This window comes from Tasmannia lanceolata, unplaced genomic scaffold, assembly GCF_043159265.1.
Source record: "Tasmannia lanceolata isolate RefF3 unplaced genomic scaffold, GAP_Taslan_0.1 ptg000019l, whole genome shotgun sequence".
Taxonomy (NCBI): Eukaryota; Viridiplantae; Streptophyta; class Magnoliopsida; order Canellales; family Winteraceae; genus Tasmannia; species Tasmannia lanceolata.
The window spans coordinates 23,754,564-23,778,065 of record NW_027518696.1 but is presented as its reverse complement, the minus strand read 5'-3'; the positions used below and the strand labels follow the sequence as shown (position 1 = coordinate 23,778,065).

Sequence of the window (23,502 nt, the reverse complement as noted above, 5' to 3'; positions counted from 1 at the left end):
CTACACAATCGTTCCAAGCATGTGAGTTCTCCTGATTCCTCTTTTCTTTCTCAAGATGGGTTTCAAGTTATTGCTTATTAGTTTCAGATCTAGAAGCATTTTTTTTTCATTTTATGTCTTAGATCATGGTAGGTTTTTTTTCCTCCTCTCTCTTTCTTTATAAATATGTGCCAAAGCTCTGTTTATTGTTTTCACTTTTACCCATTTTCTGATTTTCGTTGTAGGGTTCTTTTAATTCATCAGCAATATTGGTTACTTTGAGTGAAATTAGTGAGTTGTTTACTTTTTATATGGATTTGATTTTTAGGGCTTTTAGTATTTGGTATTGTTTGATCACTATTCTTTTTATGTGAGTTGCCTGTTTTAGTGTAGTACTCATGCAGAATTATCTCTCGTCCTTTCTCTTTTTTAGATCTGAAGTTTTATTAGATTAGCCTTTTTTTCTTGTAAAAGAAGATATTTCTTCGACGGATTCTCCACAACAATCTGGCCGGAAAAAGGTCAGATCTTGTTTAACTCCGGCCTTCAGTTTTTCGATCTCTATTTTAGGTTAGAATTTGTTGTGCTTGGTGATTTGGAAATCAGTTTTGACAGTTTTATTAGAGTAATTGAGTTGGGACAATTTTTTCATTTGTTGTTTCGGTTCAAATTTAGGATTTTTTGTTAGTTTTAGTATAAAGTTATTGATTCTTTGCTTTTCCTTGTGTTTTTGATGTTTTGATTTTGGTTGCATAGTTAGTTATGAATTGTGCAACCATACACCACTTTGATGAAGGTAAAGACTCCTCCCTTTAGTGTAGTATGCTTTGGAAGTACAAGCAATACGGAATAATTAAGAAAATTTTTGTGTAGATGTCTTCTATTCTGACGGTGATTTATTTCAGATTTCTTCTGTAACGATATTTCCGGAATCCTAATGTACTTGCCATTTTATGTGTTTTTAACTCTACGATATGTTTGAGCGGGTAAAAAGACATAAAAGGCTCCTATAATAGCTCTTAGATTTGAAAATATTAAGGTTAAAATAGGAAAAGATGTGGGTCCGGCTGATGCAAGAGCATCCCCTTAAGAAAGTTACATCGGCTTTTGAATGCTCATTAGTGTAGGCAATGTTCTTTTGTTCCATGTACATTTGCATAAGTAGGTTACTTTAATCAAGTAAAACAATCCAAGTATTTTAAAGTAGTATTTAAGAACTATCTTCGCATTCCATAGTAATCAAGATTATGCATGTAGTTTATTTATTTTGTGTACGTAATTATGCTGTTATCGCTTAAAAAATAAAATGTGCACTTGTACCTGTATTTTCTACCCGTTCATGGTTAATGTGGTTGTAACCTCGAGGTCATGGTTTCCTTTCCAGCTTACCAACCAAAAAGTGGAGGAATGCCTCAGTAGGGGGCTACCTCATTAGATCTAGTGGCCCCAAAATCACACCAGTCAGACAATCCTAACATCTAATTAAATGCATTCTTGTTGTTGAATGTGGACAGTCAAAAACTAGCTGTAGGCAACGGTTATTCAACAACCAAGAATACATATAAACGAAAGTTTAGGATTTTTATGGATGTTTGGATTTTCGATCGGTGTTATTTTTTGGGCCATTAGAAATCCTATATAGGGCCTATCATACGGGTGAACTAGATCAACCAAATGTGTTCCTTTTATGTAATAGTGGGTATTATGCCTCATTGTATTACAATGAAATCATGCCTACCCAAGCATTCATCCCAAAAAGTGATTTAGGTAGGGACTTATATGTGATATGAAATTTCCAAATGATTGGAATGGCTATAAATGATGTCTACAGAAATATGGATCATAAAAATGTTCTCAATCTGTTGAATTTTACTTTTTATTTTTATGTATAGGCTTTAACCGTTGCATATTGTTCCTTCTCGACGACTTTTCTGACATTAATAATGTTGTTGCAGCTTATTGACTTTGGCTTCTTAGTCTGTTTGGATTCGTTTCTGTCATTACTAACTATCATGCCAGCTAGGATTGTGATGAAATTTTGGAGGTTTTTGAAAAACAAGTGAGACGCGAAACTTTTAATCATACTTGGTTTTTTGGAGCAAAGCATTTATTAATGAATTGGCATGCTAAGATCTTGCTAATTGAATAATTTTCTGACTTATTACTTATTTTCTAAAATTTAATGGCATTCGATTGTATTATGCAACCAATTCATGCTCGTGTAAATTCCATTTAGCGTCTGTGTTAGTAATTTAGTGTCATCATGCATTGTATTCCAACCTCTCCTGGCAAAACAAAGATTGGAAAATCTCAAATTCAGTGTATTGTCTGTGTGTCTTTCCTGAGCCTCTTATGTTGTGTTGTGTGATTACACCCTCACAAGTCACAATAACTTAGGCATGAAATTTCTTTTGATTTATCATTAAAAAGGGAAATTTCTTTGTGCTCTGCCTTAAACGCCCATGGGCAGGAGGGACAGCTACATGCTGTCAGCCTGTGCACTAGAAAGAGGACTTGGACACCCTATGTGATCCTTTATTCACAAGGGTAGTGCTAGAAACCACCCTTGCAGCAATCAACGCCCGTGTTCTCCACCTGGGTCTTCAGGATGAGCCTACGCTGAGAAACTCCATCTTTGCTGAGAGCATGGGGTGTCCCTTATTCATCCCAAACTCTTCTTCCAAAAGCTGCACTTGGGTACGACCGAAGCTAGGAACTGCAAAGTTGAACACTGGTGCATCTTTAACTGAAGACAATGCTTGAATTGGAGGTATCATTCATACATCTGATAGTCATATTATTGGAATGTACTCCACCCAAACTCATCCAGCCCCTATATATCTTCTTGAGTTGAAGGCCATCCTCCAAGGGATAAAACTAGCAAAGTGCAAAAACATCACAAAGGTATGGGTTGAATCGGACTCCATGGTTGCAGTAGAAGTCCTCAGTGGTGAATATAAGTGTCCCTGGCGAGCGATTCTGCTCTGGAAAGAGATCCAAGATAGTCTTCTGAGTTTTGAAAATTGGAAAATATCTCATATATGTCGCGAAGCCAATGGAGCTGCTGATTTTTTATCCAAGACGGATTGCCCCTGTAAAAGTACAGATATAGATCCTATGTCATCCCCATCCCCACTCTCCTTTTGGAGATTGTATCACAGGACTCTAATGGAGCCTGTTACTCTAGATTGTAACTCTCACTCTTCTTTTATTTAATCATGGTAGGGGTCCGTGCCTAACCCCAGCTTTCCTATAAAAAAATAGCAACTGTTTGCCTGCACTTTGGTTGTGATCATATTCTTTTATCTGAAGCCACAAGTATAACTTGTATACTTGTGTGGTTTAACCAAACCTCTTTGATAGGCTAGTACATGCTTGAGCTCCCCGGATCTGTGTTACTTCTCCGCAAGAGTGGAGCAATACTGAATCAAGTCCTCTTTCTCCAAAGAGTCATGTCCAGCTTTAAAATTAACTTATTCCTTAATAAAGGGCTGAAATTCCCTAAGCTTGTTGATGGGATTGAACTATGTCTGGTTACTAAGTGATCAATTAGAAAATCCCTTGCATTTTAATAACTGCTGTGGAATGTCAGTTATGAGGAAGATTATAAAAGATTTTACAATGAGATGGCTGGTATGTGAAAGACTGGTGTAGCGACAACCAATTGCATTTGACAAGCTTGTTTAACATCAGAAACAGGGGCAGTATCTTCAACTCTGGATAAGGCATCAGCAGCGGGATTCTCCGACCAGATTTGTCCAGAATTGTGTAATTGTACCCTAACAACTTGCAAAGGCATTGCTGTTGTTCTGGAGTTTGAATTGTTTGAGCCATCAGGTTCTTCAGGCTTCGATGATCAATATAGATGCTGAAGTTCCTTCCCAACAGGTACTGCCTCCATTTCTTCACAGCCTCGGTAATGGCAAACAACTCCTTCACATAAGCAGAAACCTTGGACATGGAAGGTGACATTTTCTTGCTGAAGTGTGCTATTGGGTGTTTGTTTTGCATGAGAACTGCGCCAATTGCTATGCTTGAAGCATCTGTTTCGAGAACAAAGTCCTGGTCAAAATTTGGCAGGGCAAGAACAGGAAGTTTGGTCATGAGGGATTTTAAAGGTTCAAAGACCGATTGAGCATGGAGGGACCAATGGAAAGCCTCCTTTTTTAAAAGATCTGTAAGTGGGTTCTATTGTCCCACCATAGCATGAAAGCTGATTTCTGCGGAATTGTCCGTCGGGGATTCTTCTAGCTGTTGTGACAGAAGATCAATAGGGTCCTCAACATTAGATTGCTCTGTTTCATCATCCAAGGCTGTGAGGAGATACAATCGACAGCGACAGTCATGGCCAGGAACAAATTTGTCATCGCAAAAATAGCAGATTCCTTTGTCTTGTTTCTGTTTCATTTCCTCTTTCGTAAGTTGTCGTGTTCTGATGGGAATTTGCTTCAATGGATGAGCAGGAATGGCTTTATGGCTGAAGTGGGAGGTGTTGGAAGGAGACCTTGGCCTCCAACAAATGGTGACCAAATGGGTTTCCAACTCTTTCGCATATCATCATACTTCTGTTCATAAAATCGAGCTAATGAAATAGCGTGAATTAGAGAAGTAGGTTGCTCAATTAATAATTCCCGTTTCAGATCAGATTTGAGGCCGGAAATAAAAAAACTGATGAGGAATGACTCTGATAAGCCAGTGACCTTATTAGAATGGTCTTCGAAGCGATGTTGATAATCCTCAACGGAGGATGCGTGGTGAAGCTTTGCTAATGCCCCTTTGGGATCTTCATAGATTGAAGGACCAAATCGAAGACGAAGGGCGTCCAAAAACCCTTTCCAAGAGTGGATTAGGTTGTTGGCTTTTGCCCATTGATACCACGGAAGGACAGGGCCTTTGAGATTAAACGAAGCGATGGTTAATCGTTGATCTTCAGGAGTCGAGTAATAATTGAAAAATTGCTCGATCTTGAAGATCCATCCAATTGGATCGGTACCATCAAACTTAGGAACATCAATACAAATAAATCGATTGAAATTGGTAGGAATGGGAACTATAGCTTCGTCGGAAGTACCAGAGTTGTGATCCTCGGAAGGATGGTATTGAGACGATGATGGCGATGGGTTGCGCTGCAACTGCTTGATCATAGGGTGGAAATATCCTTGACGTGAGGGTAAAGTGCATATTGAGGCAGGGGATGAGCATTACAAATGTGTACAAAGGTAGATTATTAAAGAAAGAAAGAATAGAAGCAAATTGACAACCATCAACTCTACAATGAAAAATAATAAAAAATGAATGAGAAAAAATGAATGCTCTGCAAGTCCATTGATATAAACTATTAAGGATGCAAACTCCAGAGTCCAGGCGAAGTAGTTTTATCATAATTTTGTAATTGTAAAGAAAAATATTTCTTAAATTTGGACAACATGTCTTCATCCATTCAATCCTTTCTTTTCGACATCGCATTCCCTTATTCCCGCGAGTCAACTACCCTTTTTAATACATGTTGCTTATACATGTTAATGTATTGAAAATGTGATTTTTTAATATTTCAAAAGCAATGACCTTTGTTATTAGGATGTTCATATAAGTTGAATATTGTGATCTACCTGGCATCCTCAGTTGTACGCGTCTACGGAAAAATCTCAAAAAGTCATGGATCGAAGTTGGATCCAACTTCCAAGGTATGACTATGATAGCGTTTAGGTTTTTCAAATGTGGAAGAAATTGGATTGATTATGTATAATTTTAATATGTTTAATTTGTGTTCGCTTTTGGATACAATAGGAATGACCCGGCGTACGAGGAAGGAGTTTCTCAATTTCTTAACTTCGCGTTTACTCATGAATCTCATGGAGGAAAGATATTCTGCCCATGTAACAAATGCGGTAACGTTAGATTGGTTGATCGAGAAGAGGCCGAGGGACATTTGTTGTGGAATGGGATTCTCTTGGGCTACAGTAGATGGGTTAATCATGGGGAAGGGTCATCTCGTGCTGTGAGTAATAATGAATACCAAGCACCTCATGAACCAATTATACAAGATGAAATGCACGAACTATTGAATGATATACACCCAAGATCGAGCCATGATCATGATAATAGACCACTAGATGAAGAGGGTCATTTAGAAGATGCACGTATGGACGAGCTTAATGGAGATGAGGATAAGTTTTTTAAACTATTACAAGATGCGGAGCAAAAATTATACCCAGGAAGCAAGTTCACTAAATTATCTTTCGTGGTTCGATTGTTTCACATAAAGTGTCTTAATGGGTGGAGCAACAAATCATTCACCATATTGCTTGAGTTGTTGAAAGAGGTACTTGCTGAGGGTGAAGCATTACCGAAGTCCTTTTATGAAACGAAGAAGATTATTAGGGATTTGGGCCTCCATTACGACAAAATAGATGCATGCCCCAATGATTGTATGCTATACTGGAAGGAAGGCTCCAATAATTCTCAATGTCGTATTTGTGGGGCTTCAAGGTGGAAAACAATTGAAGGGAATTCAGATGAGTAGAGAACCCATTCATCCACAAGAGAGCAGAAAGTTCCTGCAAAGATATTGCGTCATTTTCCTTTGAAGCCAAGGTTGCAGAGGTTGTATATGTCAACTAAAACGGCTTCTTTCATGACATGGCATTATGAGAACCATACCAAAGATGATATATTAAGGCATCCTGCAGACTCTACGGCCTGGCAAACTTTTGACTACATATATCAGTGGTTTTCTTCTGAACCTCGCAATGTTAGACTTGGATTAGCAAGCGACGGCTTCAATCCAATTAGGACGATGAGTATTGCTCACAGCACATGGCCCGTTGTGCTCATTCCATATAATCTTCCACCATGGATGTGCATGAAGCAACCATATATAATGTTGTCATTGTTAATTCCTGGCCCTTCTAGTCCCGGGAATGACATTGATGTCTACTTACAACCTCTGATCGAAGAGTTGAAGGAATTATGGGTGTCAGGTTTGCAGACTTATGACGCATCGAGGCAGGAGACATTTCAGATGCATGCATCACTTTTGTGGACGATTAGCGACTTCCCTGCATATGCTAAATTGTCGGGATGGAAAACCAAAGGGAAACTGGCATGTCCTTCTTGTAACAATGACACATGTTCTCTGCGTTTGAAGCATGGAAGGAAGTTTTGTTACATGGGACACCGACGATTCTTAGAGGCCAACCACAGATTTCGGTCTGATAGGTCTTCTTTTAATGGCACTAAGGAGAAGAGGGTAGCTCCGATTCCCCTATCAGGGACACAGGTACTGGATCAACTACAAAGCATTAACATCACATTTGGCAAGAAGCAAGATACCGGTGCAAAGAAGCAAGGTAAACGTGGGAAGAAGAGGGTCCAAGAGGAGAGTCCCTTGGAGGAAAACAGTTCTGCCTCCACTGCTAAGAAAAAAGAGAAGCCTCCTAAGGAGCATAATTGGAAGGAAAAAAAGTATATTTTTCAGTCTTCCTTACTGGGAATCGCTCTTATTGCGCCACAACCTAGATGTGATGCACATTGAGAAGAATGTTTGCGACAGTGTAATTGGTACATTATTGAATATTGAAGGGAAAACAAAGGACAGTGTAAAAGCACGATTAGATTTACAAGAAATGGGACTGAGAAGGACACTTCACCCAGTGACTACTATAAGGAACAAAACATACTTGCCCCCAGCATGCTTCACAATGTCTCCAAAGGAGAAAGAGGTTCTTTGCAACATCCTGAAGGATGTCAAGCTTCCAGATGGCTATTCCTCAAATACCTCGCGACGTGTGAATGTTCGAGAGCGCAAGATTTCGGGATTGAAAAGTCATAATTGTCATGTTTTGATGCAGCAGCTACTTCCATTAGCTATACACTCATCATTGCCTAAGAACGCCAGCTCCGTATTGATTGAGCTATGTAACTTCTTCAAAGAATTATATTCAAAAGTCCTCAATGTAGGTGACCTCCTCAAACTACAAGATAGGATTGCACTAACACTTTGCCATATGGAGAAGATATTCCCTCCTGCCTTTTTTGATATTATGGTGCATTTACCTATTCATTTAGCGGATGAGGCAATGTTGGCTGGACCGGTACAATACCGATGGATGTACCCCATAGAGAGGTATGCACAGTTCATCAAAAAATTTGATTCGATCTTGAAGGTTTCTATAAATTCATATTAGTGAAAGTAATGCACGCTGTGATTGTGTAGGTACCTTCTCACATTAAAGTCATATGTGCGCAATAGAAGTCGTCCCGAGGGATCTATTGCAGAGGGGTACCTGGCAGAAGAATGTTTGACGTTTTGTTCAAGATATTTGGAAGGTGTTGAATCAAAGTTGAATCGGCCGGTAAGGAATGATGAAGATGCACATGTTAAAATGGAAGAAGGATTTTCGATATTCTCACTAGCAGGACGCCCTCTAGGCAAAGTTAAGAGTTGCCCTTTAGATCAAACCACAATTGAACAGGCACATCGATATGTTCTCTTCAACTGCCCTGCAGTTTTTCCATTTATTGCGTAAGCCAATTAAATTGTCTTTAATCTATTCGGTAAATACTTGGAAACTCTTTTCTCTTACGTACATTAATGCTTATGCAGAGAACATGTAAACCATATTCAAAGGCTACATCCTCGTGCTAGGGCAAGGGATATAGAGCAAATTCACAATAAAAAATTTCTAACTTGGTTTGGCACACATGTCAGCTCACACCCACATTAAGCTACTCTTCAACTTTATTTAGCATATACGTTGGTCTTTGCTAATCATTATCAAATTTTGAATAGGTTCAAAATTTGCAGCGGACAAGGAGTGAGCATATATCAGAAAAACGTAGATGGTTAGCTGGGGGGGCTAGCGCCCGTCGCTAGGAAATACAAAGGGTTTATTAGTAAAGGTTTCCGCTTTCACACGAAGGCTCGCGAACAGAAAAGGAAAACACAGAATTGTAGAGTTGTTGTCACTGCAAATACAAGAAGTTTTTCAAGTGCCAGGGATCAGAATCCAATAGCAGGAGATATTAGTTATTACGGTGTTTTAACAGATATCATTGAACTTAACTACTTTGGACGCCTGAAGGCATTGCTTTTCAAATGTGATTGGTTTGATGTTGTAACGCCGAGCAGGGGAATAAAAATAGATGCGTTCGGTTATACAGTTGTAAATATGACACGTCATATTTATAAAAATGAGCCTTTTGTCTTTGCATCTCAAGCTGAGCAAGTATTCTACGTGCAAGATCACCCCGGTAACAAAGACTGGCATGTGGTTGTGAAGACAAAACCTAGGGACTTGTATGAGGTACATGGGAACAATGATGAGGGAGATGTCCAGACCGAGGCAGCAGAAATCCAAAATTTGGAAGACGTAAATAGCTGGGAACGAATAGATATAGTAGGGACAGAAATTGATGAACCGTTGGAACAATTGACCCAGGCAATACCAGATGATGAAGAATGTGATATAGATTAAGATGAAAGTGACGGCGATGAGAGTCCCTTTGCCAACGATAAATAAACGGGATCATATCTCTTTCTCTATTTGGTGTACTGCTTTGATGGTTGATTTGTTTGAATTTGGACAAAATGTCGCTCTTTTCTTAATGTTCTTACATTTGTAGACTTTGTGTAGTGGAACACTTGTACCTGTTCTTTTTTAAAGAAATGGTTGAGGGGGTATCATATTTGGGAGTTTTGAATCACTAAATGTTGCTCTATTCTTAATGTTCTTAAATTTATAGGCTTTGTTTACTAAAATACTTACACCTGCTATCTTTTGAAATTTGATGGATACATTATCATCTCCACTTAAATGTCAAATCGTTAAATTGTTATCAATTTGCAATAGTTGTATGCTTATTATTTAAGATATCAATCTCAATTGTTAATCATGTACAGGTGATCAGACATGAGGAAACGCAATCTCACTATGCCACCCTCACATTCTCAGGCCCAAGATACACATGATGATTCCCAGGTAGAACAGGGGGATGAGCAGACCGAGGATCTGGATGACCAGGTCGGGCACTTGCATACACAGCCCTCCTCTGTTCCTGAGACAAAGGATGTGCCTCGTCGAGGAGGTCTTGGAAGAGACGTGGTCCCACTTACTGCAAAGATACATGGGGATGCCCTGGGAGCCAAAGGAAGAGAGTAGTGTTTAATAAATTTGGCCAGCCCGTAGGAAAAATAGGGAAAAAATTCACAAATTTCTTGGGCACTGTAGCAAGACTTGGTGCTAAGTTACCAATTGACCAATTCGACTGGAGGCAAGTGCCTAACGAAAAGAAAGAAGATGCGTGGGAAGTTGTTCATGTACGATGAAAATAAATTGTATTATTAACTTCCTACAAGTTATTTTAGGAAGCTAGTATTATTTTGATTTTAAATTTTGTTATAATTCCATGGTATTAAAGACTTCTTACATGTCAATTTAGGATTACTATGATGTTGATGAGATGCATAAGAGTTGGACATTGAGTAATATCGGTACAAAATGGAAAGATTGGAAGTGTTATTTGAGAAAAACTTACTTCGATCCTGGTTTCCCATGCACGGATGATAGAGTAATTGGTGACTAGTGGACGGGTCTCTGCGCCCATTGGCAGTCATCGCTTGCTCAGGTAAAATGCAATCTTATTTTGGTTTTAACATTAATATTAAAAAATTAACATTATTATATTTGGTTGCTAATTTCAGAAGCGCAGTATAACGAACAAGGCTAACCGATCCAAACAAGTGATGATGCACACAAATGGGACTCGGAGCTTTGCAAGTAAACGCTATGATCTGGTAATTTCATGAACTTCTAATTTAATTCCTCATTTATATATTGGTTTTGACATGATAAAATTGGTTTCCTGTTGACAGGAGAAAGGAAGTGGCAAGGTTCTTAGCCGCCCTGAACTATTCAAGCTTACTCATACGAAGAAAAATGGGAAGATTGTTGATAAAGCGTCAGAGGATCTGATAGTATGTTATTAAATATAATGTGCCAATACTATATGCTATTTTTTTATTTATTTGGCCAGTTTTATGTTAAGCTTTATTTCTATTGTTTTTTTTTTCTTATTTTCAGAAAAAGTTTACACAGTACGAGATGGAGCATCCTGAGTCTTCCAATAGCACGTTGCAATTTCCAGAGACGACGCCTTTGCCCATTTCATGGGATCAGAGAGACATGGCAGGGTACGGATGATGGGGTTTGGTACGACCCCAACTGATTGTTTTGGGCCATCACCGAATCGCATGGATTATCGGAGAATGATTGAAGAAGAGCGAAATGACAAAGAACAAATTAGGGAGGATTTTCGCCAGTTTAAGGAGGAGGTGACCCAGCAGCTTCAGAATTTCATGTCAAATTTCAGTGGTAGCCAGGTAATGTTTGAAATTATGTTGCATACAAGTAAGATACAAAATTGTAAAATGAGTTTTTTTACATAACGTTTCTATTTTATAATAATTTTAGAATACTGCCGATGCGACTCCATCACGAGATGTGACTTCCCCCCTGCAAGTCACCCGCCTTGCTCCTCCACAGAGGTATAATTGATTTTACATTTTCATGCAGCTAATTCCAATACTTGACTGCTATCATTGACTGTGTAATTTGCAAGTTTTCATTTCCTTAATGTTGCCTAGGTTATTTTGATGAGCTTGGCACGACCGGGGATTGAATTGGCGAAAGGACTTCTTGTGAGCGAAGATCCGGCGACGATAGTTGATGGCACACCGATTGGGCCAGGATTCTCTCTTGTTAGTGTCAGGGTTATAATAGTGGGCGATGAACTTCTGATAAGACCATCAGGACGACGGAAAACTATTAGAGACGTGGCTGGAGGACATGTCGTTTGGCCATCTTTTTGTGTAAGTTTATGATATAATTTTGGTTTTTAATATATTTTTTTATCATATATTTACTAATCGTTTTCTTTATTTTTGTTTTTTTTTACTTTCTTTGCAGGTTAAAGAAGCACCGAGCAATTAAGTTACTTTTATGTTTGTAGTACCTTTTTGTAGTTATGGACTTGGATGTTATCTGTTTTTTGTAGTTATGGATGATGAGTGACATCATCATTGGGGACATGCTAAACTATAGATAATCTTCATGTGAACAATGGTTGGGGATATGCTAAACTCTTGTATCCGATTCCAAATTTTTTGTGTGGACGAGGTAGTAAAGGGATGATTTTGCTGGTGGTCATATTAGTTTTGCTTAATGATTTTTATATTTTAAGTGTGCATAAATAAGGAGGTTGATATGAACAACTGATCAGGTAGCAAAAGGATAGGAATTGCATTCAACATTGTTTATTCTTTACTTTCCTTTCTGATGTAATTTTTCTTTACTTTCCTTGATGATGTAACTTTTACCTTTAGTTTTCTTTAGGAATTCATTGTAAATAAGAAGTTATCAAGTTGTGGATGGGTCATGAGTCGAGAGTTGAGAAGTTGTTGCTCACTTTCCCTACAGACACGAGATCTATGATGAGAAAGGTAGTTCCCATCTATTAGCATTAGTGTAAATTTGGGAATTTGGCATATATTTTAGTATGCCTTCATGTGTATATTGTGTTTATGTTGAGTGTTTTTAGATTTCTCTTTCTTCTTAACATACTTACACTGTGTAGGTAGGGTGGGGAAATGTAGATTTTCTACTGCCTTTCGGTAGAGTCTAGAGTGCTACAGAAGGCTTTATTCACGGATTGGATGAAAAGGTACCCTTTCTTTAATACTAGCTTATGCATATTTTAGTTGAGTTTTTGAACAACTGATCAGTCATTATACACTTGCTTATGACCGTAATTTGTATGGATGATTTCAAATATGTAAATGTTTAGCTTCTTTTATGCTTCTCTGTTGTATAGTTTTGATGAATTTTAGGCTATTGAATGAGATAAAAACTTTAGGTAGAAACCTGTTTGGTGGCCAGTGTACGGTCAGTTAGGGCGTTTCGGGAATTTTCCATTGTTGCAGCTAATTTGGAAATTTAAGAATTTGAATCTCAACCCAAAAAGGCCTGCCGAATGTGAGAAATCCAAATCTGAATATTATGGGTATCCCTAATTTCATTGAAATTTTGTATTTTCAGATGAGATCTTAATTTTCTTGTGTTGCTTCTTGGGTTTGGAATATTCTAATTGTAGAATGCGGGGGCTAATAGGCAATGCTTCTGAGATATTTACATGGTTTTGTAGTTTTCATGAATATGAAGTTTGTGTCTGTATTTATATTTGACAAATAGGAGTTTTGTTGCCGCTTCGGTATTTTCGTGGTGTGAATGGCAGGTGGCAATTGTTTAAAAGAAGATGATGACAAATAATTTATAATTGAAAGGTGAAGTTGAGGCAAGGTTTTAAATTTCGGACGAAACAAAACTAAATTTACATGAAATCTTTTTTTATGAGTTTTTGGTGAAATTCCGCCGAAATTCCCAAATTTTGCTGAAATTCTCAAATTTAAAGTGGCAGCAATAAATTCAAAGTGTCAATAAATCATAGCTGAAATCGCTGAAATTTCCACAGAAAATTTTAGATATTTCGGTGGAAAATTAAAAAAACTGAAATTATTATCATATTTTTACAAGATTTTATTTACCATTCAAAAAAAAAAAAAATTACAAGATTTCAGCCGAAATTTCCACTGAAACTAAAATATTTTGGTTTGGGGCACCGAAACCGACACTGAAATCGGAATTTAAAACCTCAGGTCGAGGAAGGGTTTTCCTTGTAAGGATGAGACTAGAAATAATAATGTTGCCAACTACATTCTCAAATTCCCACTATACTTGATTCTGAATTGTAAGTTTATCATTTAATTTTGAATTGGTGAAACCATCAGTTGCAAGTTTTTTGTGTCATCTTATTTCGTAAACAAGAGAATCTTTTGTTTGTCTGCGTGCCTCTCATCCTTGGAAGTATTTCACATGTCCTGGGTTTTTTTTCATTCGAAAGCATCTTTTGTCAATATTCCTTCTATTTTCAAGATTCTTGTTCAGTTATTGCCAAATAAAGTATGTTGTCATGGATAAATAAGATTGTGTAGTCGAACGATTGTGGAGAAAAATGTACTCCATCAAGATCTTCTACAAGGTATTCAATTCTCCTATGTGCCAACCTCGATTTGCTGCCTAGGTAGGAGCCAAGGGATGTGATGAATTGTGAAAGGATTCAAGAAAGGGTTTTTGCAAAGTTTTGGCGGGTGATAACCGTTACATATGGTGGGGAAAGTTACCATTTTGCCCCTCCATAGAGGATCTTTCCCCAAACTGTGAGTAGAAATTGTGTGGATACTGAGGTGACTTCCACAGTCGAGGCTTCCTAAACAAAGTTTGCCTCATTGTTAGACCCCTAATCTCCTAGGTGCTAAAGCATCTGCGTTTGACAACATTGATCTTCTGGAGATGACCTTCAATAAACACTCCACTTAGATTATGAAACCAAATGTCCATGAATCCTTTCAATATTTTCCAATCTACATTACTCAGCTCTAGAAGATTATGCAGAAAGATGAACCCTTTAGAAGTGTCCCAAGGCTTCTTGGATGCAAGAATGGAATGCATTTCTCATGGATATTAAATGGTTTACTATGTTTTGGGTGCTTTAGTTGTTGAAATAGCCTGAAATTTTTGTTTTCATTATTGATATGAACATATCTCTGCATTCTATGCTAGTGAGTCTATGGCAACCAACCATCACCCTTTATACATGTTGCTCATTTTATCTGATGAAAATGAATCAACATGTAATATGCATTATTCCCTAGATTGGGGTTTTCATGTCTATCTTGTGTTGTCCATTTATTTTTTGCTGGTCTATTTTTTTGGAATTGGTTTCTTTTGGTGTTGATTTCCAATCATTGTATTGTGGTTTGGAACCATTATTATTCAAAAAAAATTGTCCATTTATTTTCCTTTTTCCTCACTGATGCATTGGCATTCATTTTTTTTGCTTCTTTTTTAACTCAACCCAAGTTCCAAAGAATTGCCTGTGGACTTTACAGGGTGGACCAATAAAGCCACACTGCAGCATGGACAGTGATGCATTTTTGGAGTGGGCAGTGCCTTCAAGCATTTTGATGGGAATAAAGTTTGATATTTTGACTAGAAAAGACACTGTAAGTGTAAAAGGTTTTGTAAATTTTTCATGTTATTACTTATGCCTCTCTCTCGGGGGCCGGTGTTGGAGGGTGTTGTGTGTATGAGGGGAGATAAATGCTTCATGAAGGGTGAGGGATAAAAATCTCGCTCCTTGGTGGGAGTTAGGAAGCCGTGTAGGGATATGGTCAGCTATCCTTATTCCTTCACATAAAATCACAAAAGCTGACGGATAATAGTGTCACCCCTATGGATGACAGTTAAAGAAGCTCCCATATATACACGTACGTGCTTCATTTTTTAATCAAGAAAACTTGTCACTTACCAAAACTAATAAAGTTTTCAAGTCATTATCATCTAGTTTGCATTCATAATGGTCACTTATTGGATCTATTAGTTTGTTGTGAACTTGTGATGGCCTTGAGTTGTAGTTATTATCGACTATTGTTACTATAAGTATGTGAAGTACATTCTCTCTTGAGTCTTAGCAAATATTAAGTCTTAGCAATGTGAATTTATCTACGGCTATTAAACAACTCATCTATGCTATATATCTGTTTAAAGCATATAAACAGATATCTGTTCCGGGTTAAAAATAAAAAAAAAATGAGCACCTGCACAATCATTTTATAAGCATATAAACAGATACGAAATTAATTTTTGTAAAATCCCAGTTAATCGTAATTTATAACCAAACATTGGAAACCAGGTATAATGTAGGTGATCCCCTGGGTTTTCTAATTCCTATCTCCTCCCTGCATTCTACTTATTTTATTAATCTTAGGAATTCTCTTCCTTTCCTTGATTTAGGACCCTCTTCCCTTTTCCTTGAATTAGCACTCCCCCATAAAACAAATCTAGGGATGGTTGGTATAGCTCATTTGTTTATGGCTATGAATTGATCGAAGATTAACTGATCTAAGGATGGCAATCAAAGATTCTTTAGTACCCTTGGCCAAAATGTCCCTAGGTCGACTCTTTTTTTAATAGCTTTTCAGACCATACTTTCTGAGCTGGGTCATGATCCGCTTCTACCTGTTAGGTCCTTAACTTTTCCCACCTGACAAACTCATGTGGCGCCCTAACATACTTTGTTTGCTAAGGCCAACCTTCTCCGCTACAATGCCCTAAAGGTCCAACATGCCTGACACCTCTTGTTTGCTTGGTATCTGTTCACAGTTTCCAAATTGTTTGAGTCCACCTGTGAGCTTGCCCCTGTCGTGTGCTACTTTAAGGCCTGCATCATGGATATCGGAACAGAAGGCCTGTTAGTCATGTTCAAGTCCATATATCCATGGGCAAGGCATCTTCTTGCCACGCACAAGTCCGCAAGTCTCACGGCCCTACTATCCAAGGCACACTGCCTATGCCATGTAGGGGTGCAACTCGGGTTGATTTTTGGGAATTTGGGTTCAGTTTTCAACTTAAAATCAGGTCGGGTTCGGGTTGATCCCAATTTATTGTTTAGCAAAAGCTCAGCCCGACCCAATCCAAGTTTCACCACTAATGCCATGAACATAACTTGTAATGTCATTTGGAGGCAAGACCATGTCCAGCCAAGGTCCAAACGTGTTCAGCTCTGCCAAGCCCACTGGCTCGGGCACACAAGTCATACAGTTGAATTAGGGGACAATTTGCAAGAGGAAGTCCATCAGAGTGTCCTAGGTCTATTGATCTCGGTGGCAGGATTATGGTCTACATGGTCTACAAGATCAAAGGTTGGGACTGCGTGGTTGGAATTTCCAACTTTATTAAGAAGCTAATAGAGAGCTTATAATAGGAAAATACGGGGGATAACTGCAATTTTGTTTCTAGTATGGGTGAACAGAATTCTATGTGCAATGTTTGTTATGCGAAGTGGGGAGAAATCGGAGGATCAATCATTAATACAGACGTTTGTAGATTTGCAGTATTGGTATCATTAACTTTTGATACCGTTGTCACTCCTATGCTCAATGCTTGTAACACTGAAGTTTAATAATAAGTAGGCAGAGGATAATGCTTGCCTTATAATGACTCACTTGGATCAGGGAATGGCCACAGGGTGGATATCTAAACCTGTGAACCTATTAATATTAGCTGGCACTTCAAGTTGTAGGACTAAAACCTTTCTCTTAATAGTACCCCTTCTTATGTAACTTTGTGGTATATCTTCATATAGTGTGTGGTTCATGAAATTTTTTTGTTATGTTATATCTTAAGTGGTTTTGAGAATAAGGAATATATATTGTTATCAAAGACAAGAATAATCTAATGACTCAGCCCTTTGATATTATCTGTTTTCCTAGATCCAAACAATGTGATTGTAAATTGGTTAAGCATACATTGGTTCAATGCAGTATTCAACAATGAGAAACTGGTTATTCGGACTTGGTTAAAACACATTATTCTCACTCATGGTCCATGCAAAATTCCAGTAAAATTACTTGGTTTGAACATAAGATGCATAATTCTCCTAGTCAAGTGAGATGGGCCACATCTTGTTGTGTACCACCACAATGATTGCCCCCACACCAAAAACTGGGTTATTAAGTAGTATTGATTTTGTCTTCATTTTTGCTAATGATTTTAGTCAGGTTGTTTCAAGTTTATGCTGGCAAAGATCAAAGCCTATTATCGTAAATGAGACTACTTGTACTGCTGAGACTGCCCTTCTGGGAGTCACTGGAGAAGATTCAATCCTTATGCCGGACCCACTTCCTTCCGTGACATCATCGGGCCTTTCATCAACAACATCAATCACTGGGTCCCGTAATTTTGGGCGCTCAGTTTCAGCCGTTGATATGTCTCCACTTACAACTACCAGCAGTGGGTCGATGCCCGCCACTTGTGGACAGGTGGGTCAAGGTTACAGGCCACTTGTGGACAGGTGACAGGTGGTAGTTTGTGGACTCGTACTAGTCACGACTTCAATGATGATATGGAAGTGTCTTCCCCACTTGTGGATGTTCAGCCAATTACTCCCTCACTTAGCAATTGGTGGGTTGATCATGAGGAAGCGAGAAAAGATCATGTGACTGTTGATAAGAAGTATGTATCGCTGTTGTTTCCTCCATCTGTCAGGAGATTTCCTTACACAGATGAAGGGAGTACAGATCCTCATCCAATTTCAGATTCGAAATCCAATTCATCCTCCTCCAGACAGGTTCTATTCTCATTTTATGTACTCCATTTGAATCATTACACTAATCATGTATATGTGATGGGGATCATAGACATCCGTTGGGAGTTTATTCTAGGCGGGGCCACACTCATGGGGGGGCCGTAGGGTTCTTCTGATGATATTGTTCATATGATGATATTTTATTGTTCGTAGGGATATTTTATTGTTCATATATTGTTCATGTGTCCCAGGTTCTTAAATGTGAAACCTGTTCTCTATGTGTCACAGGTTCTGTGTGTATTGTACAGCAGGTTCTGTATGTCACAGGTTCTGTGTGTATTGCCGGTATTTCAAAAAAAAAAAATTAACACTTTTAGCAGTGGTATACTCAAGTTCACACCGCTGCAGTTTATCCTAGTACACCCGCGGTTTACACCGCTGGTATAAATATCGATTTCTACCAGCGGTTATGACCGCTGGTATATATCTGTGATATACCCGCGGTCCTAACCGCCACTAATTTTGACAGATACATTAGCGGTGTTTATAGCCACGGTTATAACCGCTGGTATATATCGATATATACCCACGGTTCTAACTGCTACTAATTTTGACATATACACTAGCGGTTGCAATAGCTACGGTTATATCCGCTGGTATATATCGATATATACCAGCGGTCATATCCGCTGCTATTTGGACAGATACACCAGTGGTGGGAATAGCTACGGTTTTAACCGCTGGTAAATTATGCACCGACGGTACATACACCAGCGGAAAGGAAACCGCGGGTAAATTGTATAACAGCGGTGTTACCTAATATTAGCAGCGGTTTGAACCGCCGGTAAAGATTGGTTTTGTTGTAGTGACTCCTATATGAGTTGGGTCGGGTTTCAAGTTTTTTTTCTTTAAACCCTACCCTACCCAAGATTGAGTCCGGTTTTTCAGTTTAAAACCAAACCCAACCCAAGACCCATTATTTCTAAACCCGACCCAAGTTGCAACCTTACTCTTAGTGTTAAAAAAATAGTCATAAACAGAATATCAGGGGTGGCCCGAGGAAGAAAACGGTTGGCCCACCAAGTGTTCACGTTATGGAGAGAGCGTGTGCAATGGTCTCGTGAGAGAGAGAGAGAGAAAGAGGGCAATTTTGTCATTTTAAGAATTTTAATGGAGAAAGTAACTGCCGTTAGCATTTGAGATGGGATTGCAGTTATTTTCAAAGGCAAGGACTATTTGACCACCCATATGAAAATACTAAGCACCATACAACATTAATTTTGCAAAAGTAGGGAGTAATCGGCAGAAATCCCTTTTTCTTATGGGTTTTGGTAACTCGTTAAGGTGCATTGGGAACGTGTTTTCACATTTATTTCCAACCAAAAAGTCTTAAATTAAATCCCACAACATTCTCAAAACGTGTGTAAAAACATGTTCCCAAATTAATCCCAATGCACCTTAACGAGTGGGCACTCGTTAGCAATACCCTTTTTTTTTATTTGAAAAAAATATGAGCAGACAAAAGTTAGTGTGGCCCGCCTGTTTAAAGATCTAAACCATTTATTGGGCATACATCGCTATATGCATGAACCTTGGCACCAAAATTCTCCCAATAGAATGATTCTAAGGCCATGTTTGACAACCATGGAAAAATATTCCATGGAATATTAGTGGGGCCAGTTGGGAGTGTCGGTGGACAAGGACACTTGAGAGGATGGGACCATGGGAGTGAGGGGAGCATGAAAAGCCCTTGAAAAATAAGGAAAAAAAAAACAGATCTTTTCGGAGAAATGTTATAGCACAACCTTATTTTGATATTTGCACAAACCAGCTGTCTTTTCTTCTTTTAATGGCTGGTTTTTAATGGCTGGTGAGAGCTTTTTGGGAAATGTGATAACCTTTTGACAGCTTTTTAAACTCTAAAAGTCCAAATGGGTTGGCGAAAATATCAAAATAGTATTGTGCTGATATCATTTCCTGTTTTTTTTAACATGTTTTTGTGGATCTCTCATGCTCTCTCTACCTGTGCCCTCTCAAGTCCCTCTATCCTAGGTTGCTCTTTTACAATTGGGGCCAATTCATGGTTGCCAAACATGCCCTAAGCTTGAAGTTTGAGATCTGTGGGGGCTTTTTCTGATGAATGTGGGTTGTTGATTTTTTTTAGCTGTCCATTTAAAAGCTAGATCTTGAATGTTTATAATTACTCAGGGTTCATTTGGATGCACCGAAAAGTGTGCAATTAAAAGTATACATTTTTCATTTCTTACTTTTTATTCACAGGCAACCATTGTGGGCTGTAAATTTTCCAAAAACAAGCCATTTTGCCGGGGTTGACTTTCCTCTAAGATCAAGAGAAAAAGGGAGAGTAAAGTGTTAGGAAATTATCCTAACGGTGGATGTGGCATGTGCAAGATCAACGGCCTAGATCATTTTGTTAGTTGGTTTTGTGAAAAGGCATTAAGTGAAAAGCCATAAAAGAAGAGGTGTAAATGTAAGAGACTTTTGGGGAGGGAACCAGCGTGATGAGGAGTTGTGTTTCTTCCCATAAATGTCTATTTATTCTCTCATCCGGTCCCTACTTGCACACAACAATTTATACATCCTTCTCTTGGCAATCCACTGCAAAAAGAGAGAGGAAGTCGGTCCCCATCACCGTCTGTTGTGGAGTGAGGAGAAATACCGGAATGGAATCCTTGCAGTGATAGCAAAACGATATTCGGCTTTCGGTATGTTCCCTTTACTGTTTCAATTTCAATCCATAAGGTTAATTGTGATTTTCTCAAAGTTGGACCCCCAAAGATCCGTTGCCCGTGTTCCTTTTATGATGAACACTTACATGTGGTATCAGAGCCACAGTTCCGGCGAGAAAATGGCGAGAAAATCGCATTAAAAGTGATTGACATAGGGTTTGTGAAAACTTGTATTTTGAGTGCCGCCATCAATTCTGGAGTCGGATCGATGATTAAATGGCACTGAAACGTTGCTTGTATTCCCATGAATCCAACGCAACAAACGGTTCGTCAATCCGATGTCTGGTTTGCGTTTCGCGGCGATTTAAAGATGAAAATTTTAACTTTTGGGGAAGTTTTGGACTTCGCCGGAAAACTGTGTGCCGCCGCGACCGGCTTGTCCGACCGGAGATTTTCCGGCATGGTTGCGAAGTTCGTCGAGAGACGAGTCCAACTGCATATTGTGAGCCTCAATCGGACTTCAAACGAAGCCGCAATAATAAATCGAACTTTGAGTGTTTTTTCGGATTTTGCTGGAATTTTTACTATTTTAATGAAGATGATGAATAGTGTCGGGCTTGGGCGGGCCGAACCGGGCCGCGCGGGCCAATCAAGGATCCGCGATGGGTTTTTCAATTAAAAAGGGCCCAGTAGACCCTCTATGCCCACCAGACCGCTTGGCCCAACCTGACCTGAACCGGCCCATAGGCCCAAACGGCCTAAATCTGTGTTTGACTCGGTTTGGCCCATTTTTGTGAGATTTTTTGCCAGATTATAGCGGTTCCGAAGGTTTTGCACCCTTCTGAATCCATTTTTTGGGTCAGTTTTGACATTTGGTATCTGTATCATATAGGTATAGTGTAAATTCAAAAACTTTTATTTTTTCAAGTTGGTTTTTTAGTCAAATATTTTAGGGTTTTAGCCCAAGTAAAATTGGTTCCGAAAGTTTTGCAACCCTTTGAAACCATTTTTGCTATCCATTTTGCCATTTGAACACTGTATAATACACTTATAGTGTATTTTTAACCCTTTTGACTTTATAAATTTGGTTTTAAGTCAAAAGTTTTGGAGTTTTGAGCTCGGATTAGATTGGTTCCTAAGGTTACAGACCGTTCTGTACCTATTTTTGAGGTCATTTTTGGTATTTAAGTACTGTATGATATAGTTACAGTGTAAAATCAAGACTTTTGGTTTTGTAAGTTTGATTTTAAGTCAAATATTTTGGGGTTTTGGACTTGGGTTAGATCAATCCTATGGTTTTAGACCATTCTGAACCCGTTTCCAAGGTCTGTTTTGGTGTTCAGAGTCTGGATTTTAAAATTCCAGTGTAATTTTATAACTTTTGGGTATTTTAAAATGGGCCTTGAGTTTAATTTTGATTTCAAACTCTTAAAGAATTAACTAAATGCCATGGAGACCCAGTTATGTAAAGTTTTGATGTTGTTTAATGATTAAAACCCAGTCAATGAACACCTTTGGTTTCTAATTCTTAACTTAAGAACCCCTATATGTTGTTTATATGCTTTATGTTTTGCATATAACTTAAGGGTTAAAATGATTAGTTGAAATCATATATGGGACTAAACTTTTAACTTGAATGCATATTAGTTCATGCCAGATATGCTTAAAACCCAAGCTTATGGTTATAATAAACTGATAGTGTGTATTTTCAAAACCTAAAACATTGAATTATGTTTGATCATGGAACTTGAAAGTTGGTTTTGTATACACAAGTTTATTACGTTATTCATTATTTTTAGTTGAAATTGAACTATATCTTGTTATGATTGGTCACTAAATGAATGAACAAAGAACTGCGATTCCGACTGGGAAACGAAATCGCTTAAGGTTAAGTGGTTAATTTTGAGAACCGTGTCGATACAATGACACATTTATGGACTGTGAACCACTTTCAATTGCGACTATTTGTCCAAGAGCAACACTTAGCCCAACGGATGACTGTTGTTTTGCACAAATAGGCGGTGTGAGAGGGCTAGGCCTAGGTAACCTGGTTTGGGGTTATGCTTCTGCCCAACGGTGATGTGCGCCTCAAGTATAGGGTTATCTGGCCCTAGTTGGTCTCATGGGAGAGCCAATTGTGTGCTGTGGTACGGCCCAACGGACGACCCACGGTGACATGCCTGGTGTCTCGCCAGAATCACAGTATTGTGATCTCCTGAATTGAAAATTGTTTGTGTGTTGTGGCACAGCCCAACGGACGACCCACAATGACACGTCTGATGTTTCGTCGGGGTCACATTTTTGTGTTTTTTTTATATGATTCTGGGCAATCTAACTAATTTTTCCTTAAGAGATTGACTGAGTATTGTATGTGAGAACCAATTGTGTGTCGTGGCCCAACGGACGACCCACGGTGATACACCGGTGTCTCTTCATAATCATGGTATTGTGTTTTCTAAAGTAGAAACCAATTCTATATCATGGCATGGCCCAACGGACGGCCCACGATGGCACATATGGTATCTAATTAGAAGCACACTTATGTATCATCATGAATTTATACATTTTAGTCATTCTTTTCAGTTTGATTGATTTAAATCGTGGATTGAGTTAATTAAACTCCATTTGTGGA

General features: G+C 38.6%; 1 long non-coding RNA gene across 2 annotated transcripts; it reads left to right on the top strand.

The window, feature by feature from the left end:
- Positions 1–385: 385 nt before the first annotated feature.
- On the top strand, positions 386–18,421 carry LOC143852981 (uncharacterized). Of its 2 annotated transcripts, none has more exons than XR_013236941.1 (12): positions 386–500; positions 9,881–10,297; positions 10,420–10,605; positions 10,682–10,774; positions 10,853–10,954; positions 11,061–11,359; positions 11,451–11,524; positions 11,624–11,848; positions 11,946–12,478; positions 12,613–12,699; positions 14,984–15,097; positions 17,650–18,421. It is a non-coding gene; the product is annotated as an uncharacterized LOC143852981 (long non-coding RNA). The 2 variants fall into 2 exon arrangements; XR_013236940.1 differs by lacking the exon at positions 386–500 and adding an exon at positions 1,932–2,038.
- Positions 18,422–23,502: the final 5,081 nt, after the last annotated feature.